Source organism: Lycorma delicatula, chromosome 10, assembly GCF_047948215.1.
Source record: "Lycorma delicatula isolate Av1 chromosome 10, ASM4794821v1, whole genome shotgun sequence".
Lineage (NCBI taxonomy): Eukaryota > Metazoa > Arthropoda > Insecta > Hemiptera > Fulgoridae > Lycorma > Lycorma delicatula.
In genome coordinates, this window is record NC_134464.1 from 105,203,853 (window position 1) to 105,226,026 (window position 22,174).

General features: G+C 32.4%; 1 protein-coding gene across 1 annotated transcript in view; it reads right to left on the reverse strand.

Annotated features, from left to right (window-relative positions):
• Positions 1-21,564, reverse strand: part of LOC142331395 (RYamide receptor-like) — a 989,745-nt gene extending 968,181 nt beyond the window's left edge. Inside the window, exon 1 of the mRNA XM_075377276.1 lies at positions 21,314-21,564. The gene's annotated coding sequence lies outside the window, so the exon portion shown is untranslated. The remainder of the gene's footprint in view (positions 1-21,313) is intronic.
• Positions 21,565-22,174: the final 610 nt, after the last annotated feature.

The following is a 22,174-nucleotide window of genomic DNA, read 5'->3' on the forward strand; positions in this document are numbered from 1 at the left end:
CCGTACCCTTAGGAAAGCTCAAGTCTCTTTTCGAGGCAAAGAATCGATCCCGTCCACAGTCCCTTACGAAAACAGGGCATTTTTACATGGAGTGGGGGCAGAAAAATTTTGCACTGATCAGCTAAAATGTTTGTTACGGTAAAAAATACTTTAACAGAAAAATTATGCGTAGGTTAACAGAGTACAGGAATAGATAAAATAACATTCAATCATCCATAGAATTTTACGGGATAAAAGTATCCATGTGAGTTACAAAGCGTTCATCAAGGTCCAAATAGTAGCATATAAATAGTCCAATCATTAGTATATTAATTAAATAGTATATTTTATGTTTGTTGTGTTCTTAGCTTGGATAAGTATGCTTGGAAATTTCATGTGTTCCAGAGACGATAGAAATTCTGAGCTATATTTAAAATCGACACATTCTGGTGAAATCTATATGTAAATCTGTGCGCACCGCTCGCGCGAGTGCATGTGTGTGTGGATGGATGGATGTGCAGGCTCCCGTTTTTCTATTTTAATAAGATGATTTATAAGGGATGATAATATTTAAATGACTTATCGTTTCCACTTATTTTTTATTCAACATCCCTACTATTAACGCATAATAATATTATTGGTGTAGGTAAGTTAATTCGGTTTAATCTATATTAATCTTTTTTTCGATTTGTTTAACTGAAACTGAACTTAATGTACTGCATTACATTCTGCCATAAACAGACCAAGGAAAATAGAGATTTTAATATTTTGCGTAATACTTTTGAAAATTTTAAAATATACTAGTATATTTCTCAAAAATGTTTTATATGATTTTTGATAAAATTTTAATATAATCTTTTTTCACGTAAAACAATTTTCAAGTATAATTATTACAGTTGTCAGTGTCATAATGTTTTTGAAAACCCACCGGGATGGTCTATTGGTAAACTTGTCATCGTAAATCAACTGATTTCGAAGTTGAAGTTCTCATGATCAAATCCTAGTAAAGGTAGTTACTTTTATTTGGATTTGAATATCGTGGATACCGGTGTCCTTTGATGGTTGGGTTTCAATTAACCACACGCCTCAGGTGTAGCCGACCTGAGTTTTTCAAGACTACAAATGTACAGGTACAGTTACATTACACTGATAAGCCGCTGATGCCTGTAATTATTGATGCGACTGTAAATAAAATTATAAAAAAAAGAAAAACATTTTTGAAAATAATTGTTTCTTAATAATGCTGAGTTTCAAAATGTTTGGTTTTCTCTAAAACGTTCGTTGGGATCTGAGTTTTCAGAAAACTCAAACAAACACTCAACTCAAACTTTTGGTCGCACAATGGGATTGGAGGGTAAAATTGAATTTTCTGTACGTTTTGAACTATGAGGAATAGAAAAAGTTCAGTCACTTAAAATGTAATTTCTATATAAATATGTATATATATATATATATATAGATAGATAGATATTTAGGCCTATGTGTAAAATTTGTGGCTTGAAAATCTCCCAAACTACTTAATTTTCATTGAAATTTAAATTTACTATAGTAGAGTATCAGAACTTGTGCATTAGAGAATTTGATGAAGATTGGTCGAGTCGTTCTTGAGTTACGCTCAATTTAAGTTAAATAGACAACATAACCTCAAGATAACACAACATAACTTCAACAGACAACGTAACCTCAATTTAAGGTTATCGTTGGATTTAATTTTTTTTTCTTTCATTAGATTTAAAAATTTTAAATGACCGACAGGAAAAATTTTCGAATTTTCAATATAAAAACAACTAAAAAAATAAAACACTTTCATTTCGACCTAGAAAAGACATTTGACAGAGTTAGAACGGATAAATTACTACTAATTTTGGAAAAGAAGGGAGTTGAATAAAAATATAGGCGCCTAATAAAAAAGCTCTGTACCAGAGAATGAAAGTGAGGGTAGGAGACGAGAAATAACAGGAATAATAGGGTAATGAAGGGTAATGAGGCAGGGATGATACATATCACCAAAATTGTTTAGTCTATATCTGGAACAAATAATTAAATGCTGTCTGAATGGTAAAAAAGAAATAAAGATCAGGGGTAGAATGTATACGTTTTGTATGACATGGCGGTACTGGCAAAGAGTTCAAATAAACTGAATGAAATGCTTGATGACTTAAATCAAGTTTGCGAAAGTCATGGTGTGAGGATAAAAATTCAGGGTATGAGACAAAATATATGGTATTAGGTGGAAAAGAGAAGAGGATTGAGATTAGGTTAGAGAATGAAGATTTAGAGCAAGTGAAGAATTTCAGTACGCATGGAGCTTTACAACTGATGACCTGACTTGCACAGTAGAAAGTAAAAGAAGAATATCAGGAAGTAAGCAGGGATTTAATGAGAAGGGAAGACTCCTTCGTGGAAAGTTAAACTTAGCGTTAACAAAAAAAGGAATGAAATGTTTTATTTGGAGTGTGATGCTCTTTGGAGGTAAAACATGGACGATGAGAAAGGCAGACAGAAAGCGAATTGAGGCTTTTGAGATATGGATGATAAATGTCAGATGGTAAGATCAAGTAATAAATGAAGAAGTATTAAGGAGAATCCGAGAGAACAAAAAATGCTAAATATGTTTGATTATTGGAAAAGGAATTAGCTAGGACTTTGTATGAGAAGAAGGTGTTTATTAGAGGATACGATAGAAGGCTTGCTGAATGGAAGGAAAGGAAGAGGAAAAAAGAGATTTCAAATGATGGATGGGATTTTGCAAAAAGGAATATATGCGGAAATAAAGAGGTTGAAATAGTATAGAACAAAGTGGAGAGCAGCAATCATGACAGGACCTGCTCTAATAGCAGAATACCATGATAGAATGAAATATAAAACTGAAAAGGAAAGCTCCAAAAAATCATGAATTAATATCAACCTTACATAAGAATACATTTTCTTCTAATATTTAATATGTTTTTCAGTATTACATAAAATATTAAACACATTACAAACCGGGTTTTTGAACGTAATTTCCTGTTCAAGAAAAATTGTTAAAGGGATTATTGCATTGCTTTTATTTACTCAATATATAATATTTTAGAATACACACTTTATTAAGTGGCAGAAAGAACAAAATTCTGGAGGTATAATTTTACATAAGCAAAACCATTTCAAATCGTGAAAGATTATTATTTATTTTTTTTGCGTTAATCTTGTCCTGAACCATACATTTTCTCGATCAGGTACACAATTGACTTTTAAGCTTAAACATATTTGAATTGCAACCAGCAATTAGACAATCACTGTAACCCCTTTAAGATATTTTTAGAGATAAAAAAAAATTATTTAAGACGACACAAGGAAACAAAACCACATAATTTTGAAATCAACAAACACCATTGATAAAGCTCACAGGGATTCTCAACTTTTAATTAATGATAACTATTTATTTATCACACCGTAAAGATTGATTCACGAAAATAAACAAAAATAAGAGTACATTAAAAAATCTGATTTTATTTCTAACAAAGTTTTATAGTTTCCAAACCAGTTCATGTTATTTTTCAGTAAAAATTTACCATTTCTATTTTTTAGTCGTTGAAAATTTAATTCCTTAAACTAAAATCATTTGGTTTTGACAATTTTAAAGTTGTAATAAGTCAGACAAGTAATTTCCCTGGACTAAATGTTGTTGGAAATATAGTTTTACAACTAGAGAAACTTTGATATTAAACAAAGTAAATTGTTATCAGGTGGGAACATTACTTCGTAGAACTGTCAATCTATGAAACTTTCAAGTTTTCGTGGTGGACTAAACCTAGAATTCTAGAAGGAGTATGGTTCAATGAAAAATAGTTTTGCAATATTTTGCACAAAAAAATTACTGTTTTAAAATAGTCAGACGTTCCTGTTCAAATCTGCATTTAAATTATTAATTTTTTTAATCAGTATTAATAACGTTATTTCTGTTTTCCTTGCAGTAAGCGCTGTTGCTGCTATATCAGCATAGGTATAAAGGAGAAGATATCGATTGGCAAATACTTTGGGTATTGGTGTTTCCGTAAATATCGATATTTCAAGAGTGTTTTTTAGTTTCTTAGTCGAAAAAACACTTTTGAAACGTTTTTCAATTTATAGCTGTTATTTAAAATCTTATATGATCTATTTCACAAAAGAATAAAACGCAATTCAAATTTTTTATTAGAAAAATCATTCTTTGGTATTTTTCGTTACGCCTCCCAATTTTTTCGCATAACGATTACATAATAAAGCATTTTTTATAATAATTGATGAATAAAACATTAGGGAAATACCGTAGTAACCGTACAACTCACTAAAAATAACCCAATAATACATAAGAGAAAACACACTAACTTGATGTTTTATACCGGTCATATTAAACATTCTCCGTATTAACATACTTTGTGTATTAAAAATATAATCTAACCAAACTTAACCTACGCTCGCTTCGCTAGCTAATTTTTACTAATTAACAGTAATGTTTTGATTATTTAAATAATAAATAATTGCAATAATTGCTGAATTTATTATTTAAATAATCAAAACATTGATGTCAAGGTTAGCGAGAGAAGCGAGCGTAGGTTAAGTTTGGTTAGATTGTATTTATAATTTCTCTGTAAATAACTCCAAATATCCACTAATTTGGAAGAATTCTGCCTTTATTGTATTTTCATTTTGAAAGTGAGGACCTCCCTACCTTTTCAGGGGTTTTTTAAAAAAAATTCAGCACACACAAGTCTCTCAGGTACATTTTCCAATCCGTTATTGCTTTACTTAATATTATTCTACGCTCGCTTTGCTCGCTAACCTTGACTAACATGTAAAATATGTTAACATGTTTAAAATTATCGGTATAAAAGAGCATTTTAGTTTTTTTTTCTAATATTTTATTCATCAATTTTTATAAAACATAGTATATTAAGCAAAACATGGTTGAAGAACTTAAGAAAGAAGCCTTAATAGGAAAGAGAGTCCGACAAGGATGTTCCCTAACTCCGTTACTTTTTAATCTTTATATAAAACTAGTAGTTAATGATGTTAAAGGACAACTTAGATTCAGAGTAACAGTACCAGGTGAAAATATAAAGACGCTACGATTTAGTGATGATACAGTAATTCTAGCCGAGAGTAAAAAGGATTTAGAAGAAACAATTAACGGCGTGGATGAAGTCCTACGCAAGAACTACCGCATGAAAATAAACATGAACAAAACGAAAGTAATGAAATGTAGTAAAAATAACAAAGATGGACCACTGAATGTGAAAATAGGAGGGGAAAAGATTACGGAGGTAGAAGAATTTTGTTATTTGGGAAGTAGAATTACTAAAGATGGACCAAGCAGGGGTAATATAAAATGCCGAATTGCACAGGCGAAACGAGCCTTCAGTCAGAAATATAATTTGTTTACATCAAAAATTAATTTAATATCAGGAAAAGATTTTTGAAAGTATATGTTTGGAGCGTCTCATTATATGGAAGTGGAAACTTGGACGATCGGAGTACCTGAGAAGAAAAGATTAGAAGCTTTTGAAATGTGGTCCTATAGGAGAATTTAAAAACTCAGATGGGTGGATAAAGTGACAAATGAAGAGGTATTGCGGCAAATAGATGAAAAAAGAAGCATTTGGAAAAATATAGCTAAAAGAAGAGACAGACTTATAGGACACATATTAAGGCATCTTGGAATAGTCGTTTTAGTATTGGAGGGACAGGTAGAAGGAAAAAATTATGAAGGACAGGCAACGTTTGGAATATGTAAAACAAATTGTTAGGGATGTTGGATGTAGAGGGTATACCGAAATTAAACGACTAGCACTAGATAGAGAATCTTGGAGAGTTATATCAAACCAGTCAAATGACTGAAGCCAAAAAAATAAAAAATAAAAATTAACTTATAATTTTTGTTATTTTTTTCAAGGGCCTTAACATGGCGTATACGGTATCTTTAAAAAAAATATGAAAGTAATTTTTCATCTTTATCCAATTTACAAGTTAATTTTTTATTGTTACACCCCAAAGACTAAACAAAGATCCATAAAGTTACAGATAAAATGAAACTGAAACTTTTAACTAATAAGTTTTGTAATGAACTTGCTAAGCTACGTTAGCAATACAGCTAATCATAAGTTTTCTAGATTGATAAACAAGAAATACTTTAAACTGCAGAGGAATTAATTTATTTTTTAATAAATTTATACATGTAAAATCTTGTAACTTGTTTAACAAATAATTTTTTTTTTTATATTATAGAAAAATACTGAACGACCTGCCAATATTTCGGATACGTGTTTATATTTATAACCCTGTAGAGTAACTCCTTGGGGAAATGAAGTCAAAATGTATTATCATCAGAGATTCGAATAGAAACCCTTTTTTATAATAAAAAGGAAAAGTTAACGGATGGGAGGAATACAAATAAGGGCTGTAAATAGAAGAAAATCTACCCGATAAAACAAGGTAGAAGAAAGAAATTGATTGATGATTTCAAAGCAGACCCTATATGATCTTAAACTGATAGAGATGTGAAAGATTTAAACAAGAACAAAGCAGTAATAAATAATTGATGATATATCAATAATCTGGTCCTCAAGTTTAGAAAAAAGACTAGTTGAAAAGAATAAACTCAATTACTTCAAACAAAAACCTTCTGGATGGAGGCAGAACTGTTACACTCATAGTCGGGGCAATGGGGATCGGCTATCCCTCAATATATGATTTCAAATATCAGCCGTAAAAATAATTTATTATAGAATCATTTATTTGATAATATAATATTATTTTACATTAATATATTAGTGTAAAAATAATTCTTTTACAAAACTGGATATTATTCAATAAAAATATGAATGTATATTTATAAAGAAACTCAGAAAAAGAAAAGAAATAAAACAGAATGTAGGAGTATATCACTACATAAATATATATATTTATGCTTTTGACAATTTGTTATATAAATTCATACTGAAGATTAAAACATTATTTCAGTAGGTGGTCGTAACCGTATTAAATCGTAAATGAAATATATTCTCGTAAAATACATATTTATATTTCAAGCAGTAAAATTGTGTAGAATTTAATTTCATTCAGTTGCATAATAATAAATAAATTGATAAAACAATTCAGAAGGAAAAGTAAATTAATTTAAGAAGTACAATAAAATTAACAAATCTAGTCAAATAATTTCTAATTATACATGATTCATAATAATATTACAATGTTATATTATCATAATAATAATATAATATAGTAATAATATAACATTACTATGTTTTATGTGTAAATGCGAAAGATTTTTTGCAAAAAAAAATCTCTGTTTGTTTACAACAGCATCACGCGAGAACTAATCGACCAATTGCTTTCAAATTTTCAGAATAAATATGTGTTATATCAGGAAGCTTTTAAGCCAAAAAATGAAGCGTCCGCTCCCTTGGAGGTTGTAATATTAATATTATCCATTAAAGAAACAAAAATTAATTATTTTCCTTCATTATATGAGTATTTATCACAAAGGCAACAGAAATATAATGAATTAAAATAGCTAATTCTTTTTTCTTAAATGAATATTTATATTCATTTATATTTATAAATGAATATAAACTCAAAATGAGAAACTCAAAATATTTATATTCTCACAACTATGCGAATAATGAACGTTTTGCGGTCCAGGGAACGGATTCCGGCGGCTGACTGTCGGGTGAGCGAAGCGACTTCTCACCGGCTATTATACATATATATATATATAAACACTGTCATATATGACAGTGCTATATGACATTCATATATACATTACATATGTACATATATAAATTTCATATATACAATCATATATGACACTGCATATATAAACAGTGTCTGGCTTTTCAGTTTCTCCGTAGGAGCGCACCGGTATATTTCAGGACCGTGAATGATGGGATAGTAATGGGGTAATGGACAGCCCCTTGTGGAATCGGCGTCTGTCCACGCTTGGGTGGTGAAAGTCGATGATGAAACACGGGAACTGTGATACCCCAGAGCTGATAAGACCGAATCCTGGCAGATGCGACCTGTGGGTCGCGCTTGTTAGAGGCATGAGCTTGAAAGACCGAGTCTCAGCGGTGGTGACCTTCGGGTTGCCTCCTTTTGGGGCAGGTAATCCAAGACCGAGTCCCGGCTTCCAGAGTGGGATCGCAGGGCACGACTTTGTCGGACCTGGTGGCACTGCACTGGTGGTTAGAGGCAGGGCAAGGATATTAAGGCAGGCCGGTCTTACAACCGGTTGGCGGGTAGGCTGGTTAGAGTAATGGACACTCCCCTGGACTGTGTTTATGCTTCACGTTGATCAGTCAGGAGACTGATCACATCAGCCATGATATCGTCAGCGCTATATGCAGCCCCGGTATGGGGTGAAGCAATGAGCATACAAAGGAATAAACAGAGATTAAGAAGTGTACACCGGGTTGCGTTATTGGGGGTTGTGGCGGGGTACCGCACCCTATCTTATGATGCGCTGTGTGTCTTGGCTGGGGTACCACCAATCGAACTACAAATAAGAAATCGAAGGCTGAAAGCAACGGGTATGTCAAAAACTGAAGCGGAAGCAGAGACTAGGAATAACTGTCAGACCAAATGGTCTGTCTCATTGGTCGGGATATGGACAAGACGATTGATCCCTGATCTGGAGGTCTGGCTGGAAAGAAAACACGGCAATCTGGATTATTATATGACACAACTGATTTCTGGGCATGGCTCATTTGGCTATTACTTGCATAGATTTGGCAAAAGGTTATCGCCTACATGTACCTACTGTAACGAAGTAGACGATGTTGAACATACAATCTTCAATTGTCGCAAATTGTCCCAGTACAGAAACGAAATGGCAGCAAACATCTTAACAGCTGAAAATCTGGTCGGGTGGTTATTGATCAATGAAGCAAATTGGGACTGGTTCGCGAATTTCGCAAGAAATATCCTCAGGATAAAAGAAGAAGACTCAAGACGCCAAAAAAAGACGCCAGGGGTTATAGGGGCCCAATTGTAGGGAAGGGAGGACAGCCCTGCCCCGGAGGGTCCGTATGCTGAGGGATGTGGTTTCCTGCGATGGGGTGGGGACTCCTGGGGCGGAGACTGTATTGGCAAATGTAAAGACCGAGTCCCGGCCGGCGGTGTTGGTCCCGGGGGCGCTTCGGTGCTTTCTGGAGCTGGCACCGTCGGTTTGAGGCAGGGCATAAAGACCGAGACCCGGTTCCCTGCGGGGGGGGGGGTGGGGGACGGCATAGCCGGACCTAGTCTCTTCCGTGGGGGATTTGAGGCAGGCGCTAAAAAAAAAAAAGGAACCGGGGGGCTAACCTGCCGTGCCGGGTGTAAAACCGGTGGGCGGGGGACGCCCTCTTAGAGTCAAATGGACACGTTCCTGGGCCGAGTATACTTAAGTGGATGTCCGGCCCAGAAATGTAGGGGAAGAAAAAAAAAAGGGGAAGAGATGAAAAAAAGATATAGGAAAACTAATGTTATCAAATATGGAGATTAATTTACATGCAGACGCAAATTAACATTCTTAATGAACATTTATTTAACATGGTAAATTTTATATTCCAAATCATAAATTTTGATTCAGTACAATAAAAAAAAAAATTATTTGTTTTTTTCATTTAATTTTCATAATTAATAATTTATTCTGATTTTAATTGTTTAATATTTGTAATTATTTCAATCTTTGTTAATATTAATAGAAAAATTAAATTTTTATAAAAGGAATTTATAAAATATTTAATGTATATTTATTTTTTCCTGAATTACTAAATCTTTTTTTAAATAGAATTTATAAAAATGTAAAAAAAAAAGTATAAAAAAAATTATTTTTATGGATTTAAGGAGTATGAAAGAGACAGACAGAATCTGTCTGAAAGAGAGAAAAAAATATTTAGTATAAGTGGCCGATAATAATACGATTAACTTTGACACTATATAATTATTTATAAACAAAATCTTGAACTATGTTTTATTCATAAAAGATTTACAAATATGTAGTTATCAAGAAATATTCCAAAAATATAGTGTTGTGTACATTTTAATGACAATTTAAGGAAATTTAATTTTTGAGTTTATATGCTTTTAATTCTTTCTTTCTTGATGAAATCGGCACACAAGATTGAAGCTATTAAAATTTTTGACAAATAAGTTGAACACAACCAATTTTTGATATAAAAGCGTTGGTCTTTTTTTCTATAACTCAAATAGTAAAAACTAGGACTTACTTTAAAAATTTAGTAATTTTATCCATAAATATTAAAATTAAAAAAATAACAAATACTTACGTAGCATGTTCTAGGTAGTTTTTTGATTTGCCGCAGTATTTTATTTACAATCTGTTCCAATTTACCGGAACCATAAGTAAATTTAAATACCAAAACAAAAAACGACATGCAGAGAAGGGTTTCCATTAAAATCCCTTAAAGAAAGTTGTAAGTATACATTTGCATGTATAACAAATACATAAAAAAAATTGAATCATTGAGTTAAAAGAACATTGATCAGAGTGCGAAGTTCAGAATATAAAAAGCAAAGAAAACACCTAAAAATAGTCTACAACCACACAAAAGAATAACTAATTAAACTAACAAACTGTGAAAGAAATAAATAACAAAAACCAGCAAAGTGGCGAAACGAAATGAGTAATTTTAACGATCCACAACACCCTATCTGATTCAGCTCAAATTTCGGAGAACTTAGAGATCAAATACATACGGTTGCTTTAGGCACCTAACGTCTTCTCTATAATCTATAAGGTTAACCGCGACCCAGTTCACATGTTTGTTCAGTTTTATTTTTATTTTACACTGGATCGCCGTATCTTCTCTCGAACGGTTGACAATTTCTTATAATCGTGTACTTTAGAGTTTTTCGCAAACAACGGCACTTCTGTTATATCTCTCAATAGTTTGTTCTGGAATCACTGTGACGTTGATGTTACTCTTGCTTGTCGTATCCCACTGTTGGATTCCGTAGGTTCAAATCGGTTTTACGTAGGTATAAAAAAAAATGGAACAGCAAAGCAATAAAATTCTGAGAACTGTTTTCTTTGCTAAACGATTGTCATGAATAGATACAGATAAATAATATTAACAATTAATTAAATCCATCTTTCCTGCACGTTGATATGAACTCAAGATCTTTTGGCTTAATTGAAAGCCATCATAAAATTATTGCACTAAAATCAAAAATTTTGAAGATCACAGTTAAAATCTAAAACAATCATGACTCTCCGGTCCTACCAGTATACTCAAAATAATGTATACTAGTAAGACCGGACAGTCGTGACTGTTTTACATTTTAACTGTGATCTAAATTTTTGACTTTAATGCAATAATTTTATCTCCTGATGATGGCTGTCAGGTAAGCCGAAAGATCTTGAATTCATATCAATGTGTTGGTAAGGTAGATTTCATTAATTTTTAATATTACTTATTTAACATATCAGCGGTACCATGTTCGTGAAATTAAGATATAGATAAATAAAGTTAATACTCGTATAATTATAAAACCCTTACAGGCGGGCGCACTGACACGCACACACACACACACACACACACACACACACACACACACACACACACACACACACACACACACACACACACACACACACACACACACACACACACACACACACACACACACACACACACACACACACACATATATATATATATATATATATATATGTATATATATATATATATATATATATATATATATAGTAACTACTAAAAATGATAAAATATGATTTTTTTCTTTTTACTTAATTTGTTTGTTCCCTGTGAACAATGAATAACAGGGTGAATAATGTTAATAATTGATTTGAAAGAGAGAGAGCCGAATACCAATTAATTTCCTACATTCTATTCATTCTCTAACACCCTATAACAGCTGTGGATGGATGATTATGACTTTTTTGTAATGTGTGAAAAAATGCCTTTTCTAATCAAGATTCGAACCCAAATATATATTTTTTTAAATTAAAATTATTTTTAAAATGTATTTCTATTGATTAAGAAAAAAAATTCGATAGGAACAATTTTTTTAATTGCTTTTTAACATTTTCTTGTTTATTTCTTCTTGTTATTATTTTTATAATTTATTATTATTATAATTTTTAATAATCTTTTTTCTGACTAGTAATGATGGACACTTTGGAAATATAAACTGAAAAAAAAAATAAGATTTAACATTGACAAAATATTTAGTGAATAGAATTTACAAAAAAAAAAAAAAAACAAAGTTAATTTCTACCTTTAAATAAGATGGAAAATTTTGAATTTTTACAAAAATATCTAAAAACTAACAAGGCAAATACTAGAAAAGACAACTCTAAAATAATGGTAAACACTTAACTAATATGATTAAAAATCATGTTAAATCATTTAAATGTCCAACTAGTCGGTATAGTATATAATATAGTTATCAAATTTTATTTTTTCAACCTTTTTCTAATTTTTAATTTCATTTTTAGATTTTATTACATTAGTAAAAATGTATTATTAAATTAAATTATAATAATAATATTTTTTAATGCTATTAAAATTGTGATATTTAAAAACTACTTTTTCATTTTATAACTAACAAGTTGTGTATTTCTAACAATTTATCAAGAGGGTAAAACTACAATTTAATTTCTTTTTTGCATTTAAATTCAGTATCATGGTAATAAGAATATTTTTATATATTTTAGATAGATTTCATAAGAAAGCTTTTTTTTCTTTACCACTTGAGAGCAACCGGTAACCGTCTAGAAGACGTTACTTCAGTCGGTCCCAAGTGACGTGGCTGAAGACTAGCCCCTCGTTAGTGCAGCTTGAATCTGATCTTCCAACGGGGTCCCTCTTGGATCATTAAGACATCAGGACTTCCCTCCCGGTTACCATGGTGATTCCCCAAGAGGGCTACCTTTCCCATCCATATCACCTAGTCTGGGTCCGGGTATGCTATAAGAATGCTACCTATGGTAATGGGAACCATGATTTGAATTCCGGAAAATTTCAACATATCTTCGCGTTTCAAATCCTCCAGACCCCAAAACTACCGTCAGCTCAAACGTTTATATATATATATTTCACTTTCTTGTGGACATGATAACTAGCGCAATTTTGCGCCAATCACTTTCAAATTATTTCTTAAAAATTACCCCTTCCTTAATTTCGGTCGAGTTCGTTAACGGCCAAAATCGGACTATGGGGGTGGAAATGGGTGGGGGCTTTTTTGGAAAAACAAAATATCGCTATTACTTTCTAATTAAGTAAAATATTGAATACGTTTAAAGTACCTACTATTCGTTGAATAAGGGCCTAAAACATATCTCAGTAAAGTTATTTGACATCACCAACTATTGAACAGAAAGTGGAAAAAATGGGGTTTTGATGAAAAAAAATCACACCTCCCTTAATAGGTACAGTTTAGAATCGGTTTAAAGTAATCATTAGTCCTCTAAACATTACTTAAAACTTTTGTCTGTAACAATTTTTGATATGATCAACCCTCATAGCAAGGGGGTGATCAAAATATTGTTGGAATTGTAAGAAGATGGGGCTTGTCGTATGCTAAACATATGAAACCTTTTTCACATGCAACCATTGTCGTATTGAGTAAATTTTCTTAACTTTAAGATGGAAAACATTTTTATCCCTACTTAGCACCGGTGAAATCTACCTCCACCCTCCGGTGTGCCGAAAGGAATTTTTTTTTGTATTTGATTTATATTTCTATTGTGATTGGTATTTTTAGCAATCATTATTTATTACCAGGTTACATTAAATAAATTATTAAAAAAAATGTTTCAACAATGAATATAATCATAGTTTTTATAGGAATAAACGTCCTCCTGCAAAATTGATAATATATGACCATATTTGCCTTTTCACTCTTTTTCCCTTCATATATTTTGTTTTTACGTTTTAGTTTTACTAATAATTAAAGTAAAATAACAAATAAAATATGGAAGTAAAATGGGTAATTTAATAATGAGGCAAAAATAACTATAATAACATTTATAACTATCGTGTGTTTCAAAAATGATTATCGAGGATTTAAAGTTATATAATATTTACTAAGCTTTACATACATTGATAAATTATACATGAAATGAAAAAGAAAATCAAATAGTTCTTTGCTATAAATGTTTGTGTGAGGACCATTTGTCACATGGCACAATAACCGATATGAAAGTTCATTCCATACTTTAATCAGCAAATCTGGAGAAATAGATACGACAGCATCTTCAATCCTATATTTCAAGTCGGGTAGGTCAGTTGGTAAAGATGCTGTATACACTTGATCTTTTATAAACCCCCAAAGAAAATAATCGCATGGAGTAGATCGGGAGAACATGGAGGCCATTGCAAACAAGCCCTGTCATCTGGTCCCCGGTGACCGATCTAGCGGTCGGAGAGAATTTCATTCAACCGATCACGTACAGCGTTATACCGATAAGAAGGCACACCATCTTGTTGCCAAAAAATGTTCTGTGGTTCTTATTGCAGTGAGAAAAGAGCCATAGTTGTAGCACATCAAGAGATGTTCATTCCAGGAACACTTTCTTCCGCGAAAAAGAACGGCCCGTAAACTTACCATGGGGATACGGCACAAAAAATATTCACTTTTGGGCAGTACAATATTTCGTGAGGATTTTCTGATGCTCAGATACTCAGATTATGAGTATACCATTAACATGGTATGTTAATTCGTCACTGAATACGACACGATAAAGAAAGTCTTCATCGTAACGGTGTATCATTTCATTTGTGAAGCTAGCACGCAAATCATAATCTGTAGGATTTAGAGCTTATAACAGCTATAAACCATATGGACGTAATTGTAAGCGTTTCCTTAAAATCCTCCACGGAGACATCAATGGAATTGCTTATGAATAGTTTATCAGCTTGAGTACAATTAAAAATATTTGAGTTCGTTTTTCATTTCATGTATAATTAATCAATACGCGTGAAACTTGAGAAATATTATACAGCTTTAAAACCCCGAAATTCATTTTAAAAACTCTGTATTATACGTATATATATAAGGTATGTAAATAAAGTAATGAGACTAATTTTTTTTTTTTTGGCAGCCAAAGTGGCAACACTGTAAATTTACTAGTAAACATATTTATATGAACAACTAATTTACATTAGGTATTAATATATTTTTAGACTGTTGTTGCCACATGAGACGTAAACAAACTTTTCGGGAAATGAGTTTTTGTTTGGGGGTTACAAAACTTAGTGATACTAATTACGAGAAACGTTGTGCGATCAAGTTTCGTATTAAACTCGGTGAAAATGCTACTGAAACTTTTTCAAAATGAAAATTGGATACGGAGATGATATTCTGTCACGAGCCCAAGTTTTTAGGTAGTTTAAAGCATATTCAGATTGCCGGGAATCAGCTGCGGACGCTCTGGAAGACCGTTATTATCAAAAAGTAACAATAATGTTGAGCGAATCGAAGATTTGATAGGTACAATCGGCGATTAACTGTTACAATTTTTACAGAACAATTGAATTTGAACCGTACCACAGTCCATCAAATTTTGTCAAATAAATTGGACGTAAAAAAAATTTATGCAAAATTGGTCCCAAAAAACCTCACTGTTTGACAAAAACAACAGGGTAGAAGTGTGCCGCGATCTTCTAGGGTGAATTGAAACCGATTCTGATTTTCAAAGAAAATATTACCGGTGATGAATCTTGGATGTTTGAGTACGACCCAGAAAAAACCTCCAGAGCAAGGACTGGCACACTTAAAACTCAAGACATTCCAAAAAATCAAAAATGAGCAAATCAAAAATCAAAACCACGTTAATTAGTTTCTTTGATGGTAATGGCATTATCCATAAGGAGTTTTTGCCTACAGGACAGACTGTAAATCAATATGTTTATCGAAAAATTCTTCAAAGACTGAGGAAAAAAATAGCCCGCGTGAGACCAGCCATCCAAGACAACTGGATGTTGCATCATGACCATGCACCTTGTCATACTGCACTCTTAATTAATAAGTTTTTGGGAAAGAAAAACATTCCTGTAATTCCTCAACCACCTTATTCACCTGACCTGACTTGAGTCCCTGTAGCTTATTCCTGTTCCTGACTTTAAAAAACCACCTCAAAGGACACCATTTTGGAACTGTAGAAAACATTTTAAAAAATGTAACCGATCTTCTGACGAATATTTCTATTTCTGCATTCCAACACTGGTATGACGAGTGGGAAAACCGTTTGAAGCGTTGCGTGGCTTCCCAAGAGAACTATTTCGAAGGTGAGTTCGTGTATAATTGATTTGTAAATAAAAGGTTTTTGTAAACCAGTCTCATTTTTTTATTTACAGACCTCCTGTCTACATATATATATATATATCTGCATTCTTTCAATGGATTTAAAATCAAAATTTACTAATTGATTTGATGAAACGGTATTATAAGTCGTCTAAATAACAGGAAATATAGATATATTGACCTAAAATCTGTTGAATTTATAGTTCTGTCAATGCAATATATTGCATATGAACTGTAATTAAATCCACACGCGTATTTGATTTGTAACTCCTACATAAGAATAATTAAACAGATTTTAGCATAGTTAAACACGGAAATAACAAATTTAACTAATTCTTGTTTACTATGGTCCGTTCAATTTGGTTAGTTATTTAATATTCACCAAAGGTATAATTTAAATTGAAACTAGAGGTTAAAACAATATGAGACAGGTAGATTGAGTAGTAGAAAAAGTGTGTGCATATATATGGTCGGATATGTGGTTGGATTTCGTCTGTTTGTATATGATAGAGTTATAAATTAGCTTATTTCGTATTCATATCAATGTGAACAATTAAATTCAAATTTATTTCAGGTTTGTTAAAGAGTAAAATTAAGTGTCAAATAATGCATAAAGCAGACTTTCAACAATCCAACAGATCCATATATTTTACGATAGATAAATTTACTGTTATAACAACTTTTCATTGTAATAAAAGAATGTAAAACGATTAAAAAAAGGAAAAGAATATAAATTCAAGTAACTTATTCACAATTTTTATATTTTTTGTAAAGTAAAATTTTAAAATCTATTTTTTTATAAAAATTTAAAATTCATTTTAGTATTGCTATTTTGCTTTACGTACCGATTTATAAACTATTCCAGTATATTGCATCGTTTTAGTTGTTTTTACATTTTGTTTTTTAATTCTTTGTCACTAAATTAGTTTTTCTCCACATAAATCTATATCTATTCTATTATATAAAGAGAAAGAGGATTTTTTTTCGGGATACACAAAAAAAACTACATGATCAATCACAACCAAAATTTATCCATGTTTCTTGGCAAAACTGAGAAGGTTGTTAGATTTATTTTATCTCTAAAAAAAGTGTATATATATATATATATATATATATATATATATATATATGGACATTTTCCGGTAGAATCACAAACATTAATCAATTGAATTAATGAACTGTGAGACTATCACTGTTTGAGCTGGATTTGAACTGAATGATTCGAATCAATCGAAAGAATAGTATTACAATTAAATTTACGTTAAATAAAATATTTTAATAAATTAAAAAAAAAAAATTGTTTAATAATAAAGGGCTTCCCTTAGGGACTGCGTTTGAGGCTAGAGTGGTGAGGTATGCGAGGACTTCATGGGAGTCTAGACCAATCGTCACAATCAACTAGTAACAAACGGGATGCCCCTAGGGCGTTGTTTTGGAAAATGAAATGGAATAATATAACATCTCAAACTATCATCCCAGGCCCTACCTTTCTTGAATGTTATAAGATATTAAAACTGTTCATTATTTCTTCGTCGCCAAGGAGATGAAGTTGTGAATTAAAGATAATCATGAAAGAAAAAAAAATTAATCCTTTTACTTCATTATTGTATTTCTGCCACCATGGAAAAGAAATAAGTTATGAAGTTTTTGTCATCAAAAGTGTGTGTACTTTTGTTACCATAGTTACTAATAATCTAACCCACCGGCTTGGTCTAGTGGTGAACGCGTTTTCCCAAATCAGCTGATTTGAAAGTCGAGAGTTCCAGTGTTTAATTCATAGTAAAAGGCAGTTTACTTTTATACGGATTCGAATACTAAATCGTGGATACTAGTATTCTTTGGTGGTTGGGTTTCAATTAACCACACATTTCAGGAATGGTGGTACTGAGACTGTACAAGACTAAATTTCATTTACACTCATACATATCATCCTCATTCATTCTCTGAAGAAATACCTGAACGGTAATTCCCGGAGGCTTAACAGGAAAAATAAAAGTTACTATTATTCTGTTTTTTGCAATTTAGTTTCTATAAAGCCTGAAAACTATAATTATTGTTTTTCAGTATTATTCTCAAAACCATGAAGATAACGTCCAGTGCGCGGGAACAGGTGGTGGAACCCTCTGGGTAGATGGGAATGGGTAGAAGCTCTGCGTTTTTTCAGGTGCCGGCCCACTGAAAAATCGGGAAGGGCGAGCGAAGCGACCATGGGGTAGGTTCTTTGGTCCCTGCACGCCCTGAGGAGCCTCTGAGTTGGATCTCGGATTCGCCTTGGCTAACCTGAGCCCCGAGGGTTCAGGTTCTAACTAGACGGGCCGGATTAGTTTTGCATATTTTAAATAAGATATTACGTTTTTATTGTTATTTCATTTGTTACGTAAGACATGAAGGGAAGCCAATATTGGTAACATTCAAGAAAAGAATGGATTTGCAGTTTGTTTATGTGGTTAGACTCTCTATTTTTTATTTCTTTTAACATACACAAGACATCCATTTGTTTACATCCATTGTTAATATGTAAGTTTTCTTATCACATCTTTTTGCATAAATTAAAGAACTTTTTTAAAAAAAATCACAAAATTCTATCATTAACATTTCACTCTCGGATTACGTAACTGTTAAAATGCATATACGAGTTGTGTGAGAAAAGTAATAAAACACTTTTTACTTGCCAAAGTTTTTATTTTTTTCAAACAAAATATTATCCCCTTCAAAGTAGTTCTGTTGGGCAGCTATACACCGGCGGAGTCGTTGTTCCCACTCCTGGTAGCAGCGCTGGAAAGCTTCAACTGGTAAGGCATTTAACTGGTCAGTCACAGTCTTTTGAACGTTCTCCAGAGTGCCAAAATGACGTCCTTTTAAGACATGTTTCAATTTCAGGTAAAGGAAAAAGGGCTCAAATCAGGGAAATAAGGGGTTGAGGAACCGTAGGGATGCGTTTTGAGGTCAAAATTTCCGCGATGAAAATATGTATAATAAAAATTGTATATATATTTTTTTATAAATCATTTTATTTAATCATTTAGTAGAAAAATAAAAAAAAATATTCTTGAATTGAATTTAATTTGAAGTGATTTCTGAATTTTTTTTCCGTTTGAGCATAATATGCACAAGATTTCTGGTGTGTCGTATAAATAAAAGTTAATAATAATTAAACTATTCCGTTGAGTGTCTGTATACTGATTTCAAATATTAATTTTGACCTTACGGTGTAGAAAAATCAGTTTTTTTTTTTGATTAGATGGTAAACAATTAATTTAAAGAGTAATAAAGGGACTTTTACTCTAACCTAATATTACAGGTAAGATTGTTGAATTAATTATTAATATTGTTTCAAAGAATGAAATGAATGATTTGTAGCGTGTGTGAAAATGCCATGCCTGACCGGGATTCAAACCTGGTACCTCCGGATAATGGGACGAGAAGCTACCACTCGAGCCGCGGAGGCCAGTGAATAGATTTACATTTAGCATAAAATATCTAAGCCGAGAAAACTTCTAATTCGAGTTATTGGTAATCTTTACTTTCACCCTCTCGACAAAAAAAAAAATTTGCAGGTCTTTCACCTTTTCTTTTTCATTAATATTACTTTTTATTACTTGACCAACGTGACTTTATAAGGCTATAACTTTATATTAGGCCGCTAGTTACAGAACGGTGTCCTATGACGCGAACAGAGATTCTACCAATAGACCTGCAGATTAAAAGCAGGATGCTTAGATATGAGGGACTACCACAAGACGAGATAGCGGCTCAATTGGAGCAAGAATGGCAGTTGGAATGGTCACGCTCAAGAGTCGGGGATTGGACTAGAAGACTAATCCCTGATATAGGTAGGTGGTATGGAAGTAGACGCGGAAACGTTGACTTCTATATGACACAGTTATTATCGGGGCATGGATCTTTCGGGCAGTACCTAGCCGGAATTGGAAAAAGGGACGCACCACAATGTGTTTATTGTGAGGAAACAGATAATGCGGAGCACACTATATTTGTATGTCCTAGATGGGCTGAAAACAGGAGGGTAATTATAACAAATCGAGTAACACCGGATAATCTAATTAATTGGATGGTACAAAATCAAGAGAACTGGGACTGGTTCAGAAGGTTTGCTGGAGAGATCCTGAGAACTAAGGAAGAAGAGGGCGGTAGACTGTGATTAAGTTAAGTAGGGAAGGGTGGACAGTCTCTCCGTGGAGGGCCCGTATGCCCTGGTATGCGGGTTCCTGCGAAGGGGGAGAACTCCAGGGGAGATGGGAATAAAAGAAAAGACCGAGTCCCGGCCGGCGGTGTGTCTCCCTGCGTGCGTCTAGGCGCTTTGTGGGGTGGGTACCGTCGGTTAGAGGCATAGGCGTAAAGACCGAGACCCGGTTCCCTGCGGAGGGGCTGGGGGACGGCATCGCCGGCGATGCCAAGGTCCGGACCTTGGCCCTAACGCGGGGAATTAGAGGCAGGCAAAAAATAAAACAAAAGATCCAAGACCGGGGGGGCCAACCTGCCGTGCCGGATGTAAAGCCGGTGGGTGGGGGACGCCCCCTTTGAGTAGAAGGACACTCTCCCCGACTGAGTATACTTAAATGGATATCCGGTCGGGGTGAGTAGGGGAAAAAAAACAAAAAAAAACTTTATATAAACTCACCGGGTTGGTCTAGTGGTGAACGCGTCTTCCCAAATCAGCTGATTTGCAAGTCGAGAATTATAGCATTCAAGTCCTAGTAAAGGCAGTTATTTTTATAATTATATATATATATATATATATATATATTTGAATACTAGATCGTGAATAACGGTGTTCTTTGGTGGTTGGGTTCCAATTAACCACACACTTCAGGAATGATCAAACTGAGGTTTTATAAGACTGCACTTTATTTACTCATTCATATCATCCTCATTATCCTCTGAAGTAATACCTGAACGGTAATCCTCGGAGGCTAAACATGAAAAGAAGATGTTATAATATACTGACTTCTGGAATTCTATGCTAATCTATAATAAAACATAGTTGATATTATATTTTCTTAATAATAAAAAATACTATTCATACCTTACTATCTTGAAACGATAAACAGTTCATTTATGCAAATACAATCTTGTTCTGAAGGTTCTAGGAGATATCCAAGCAGTAAATAGGATAGTTATTAGTAAGTTTTTCACTAAGTACTGTTAACAATCTGAAAGTCACTCGCACAATTACATATCAAAACTTCAAAGGTAATGAAAAATTATAGTAATAAAAATAAAGAATAAGTAACACGTAAATGAATAGCTTAGCAATTTAATACGCGAGCGAATTAAAACTAATTTCTTTATACACTAATCAACCGAATAAGAGCATATTTTAAATGAATAATAAATGATTTGCTGATAGAATTCCAACAATCCGGAATTAATTATAAACAAACTGTAATTTTTTTAACGATAAGAAATATTTGATAATTTATATCAATTATTTATCGTATAAAGGCTAAATGTATAAATTTTGTTATTCAGAATATCAATTTTGTTATATTTTATTAATTTTTCTTCTTTAATTCATACAGTAATCGTAAAAATAAATTCAAAATAATATTTTCACATGTCATACGACTGAATAACTTTATAATATTTATCTAATTTATTTTTATATTAATTTATATTATAAGATAACCCCTTATAAAAATATTTTTAAAAATTACATAGTTTCAGATATTTTATGTACAAATAAATAAGCTCATACAAACTACACAAAAACACATATGACTTTTTGTAGTTATTGATTTATGAAATATTAAATATATTATATATATATATATATATATATATATATATAAACTATTTATAAAAAAAGCTAGCAAACCCTTGTATAACTTTTCCGATTAAAATATTCAGTGAAAAAATTTTGATCTCATTTTACCTCTTTGATCAA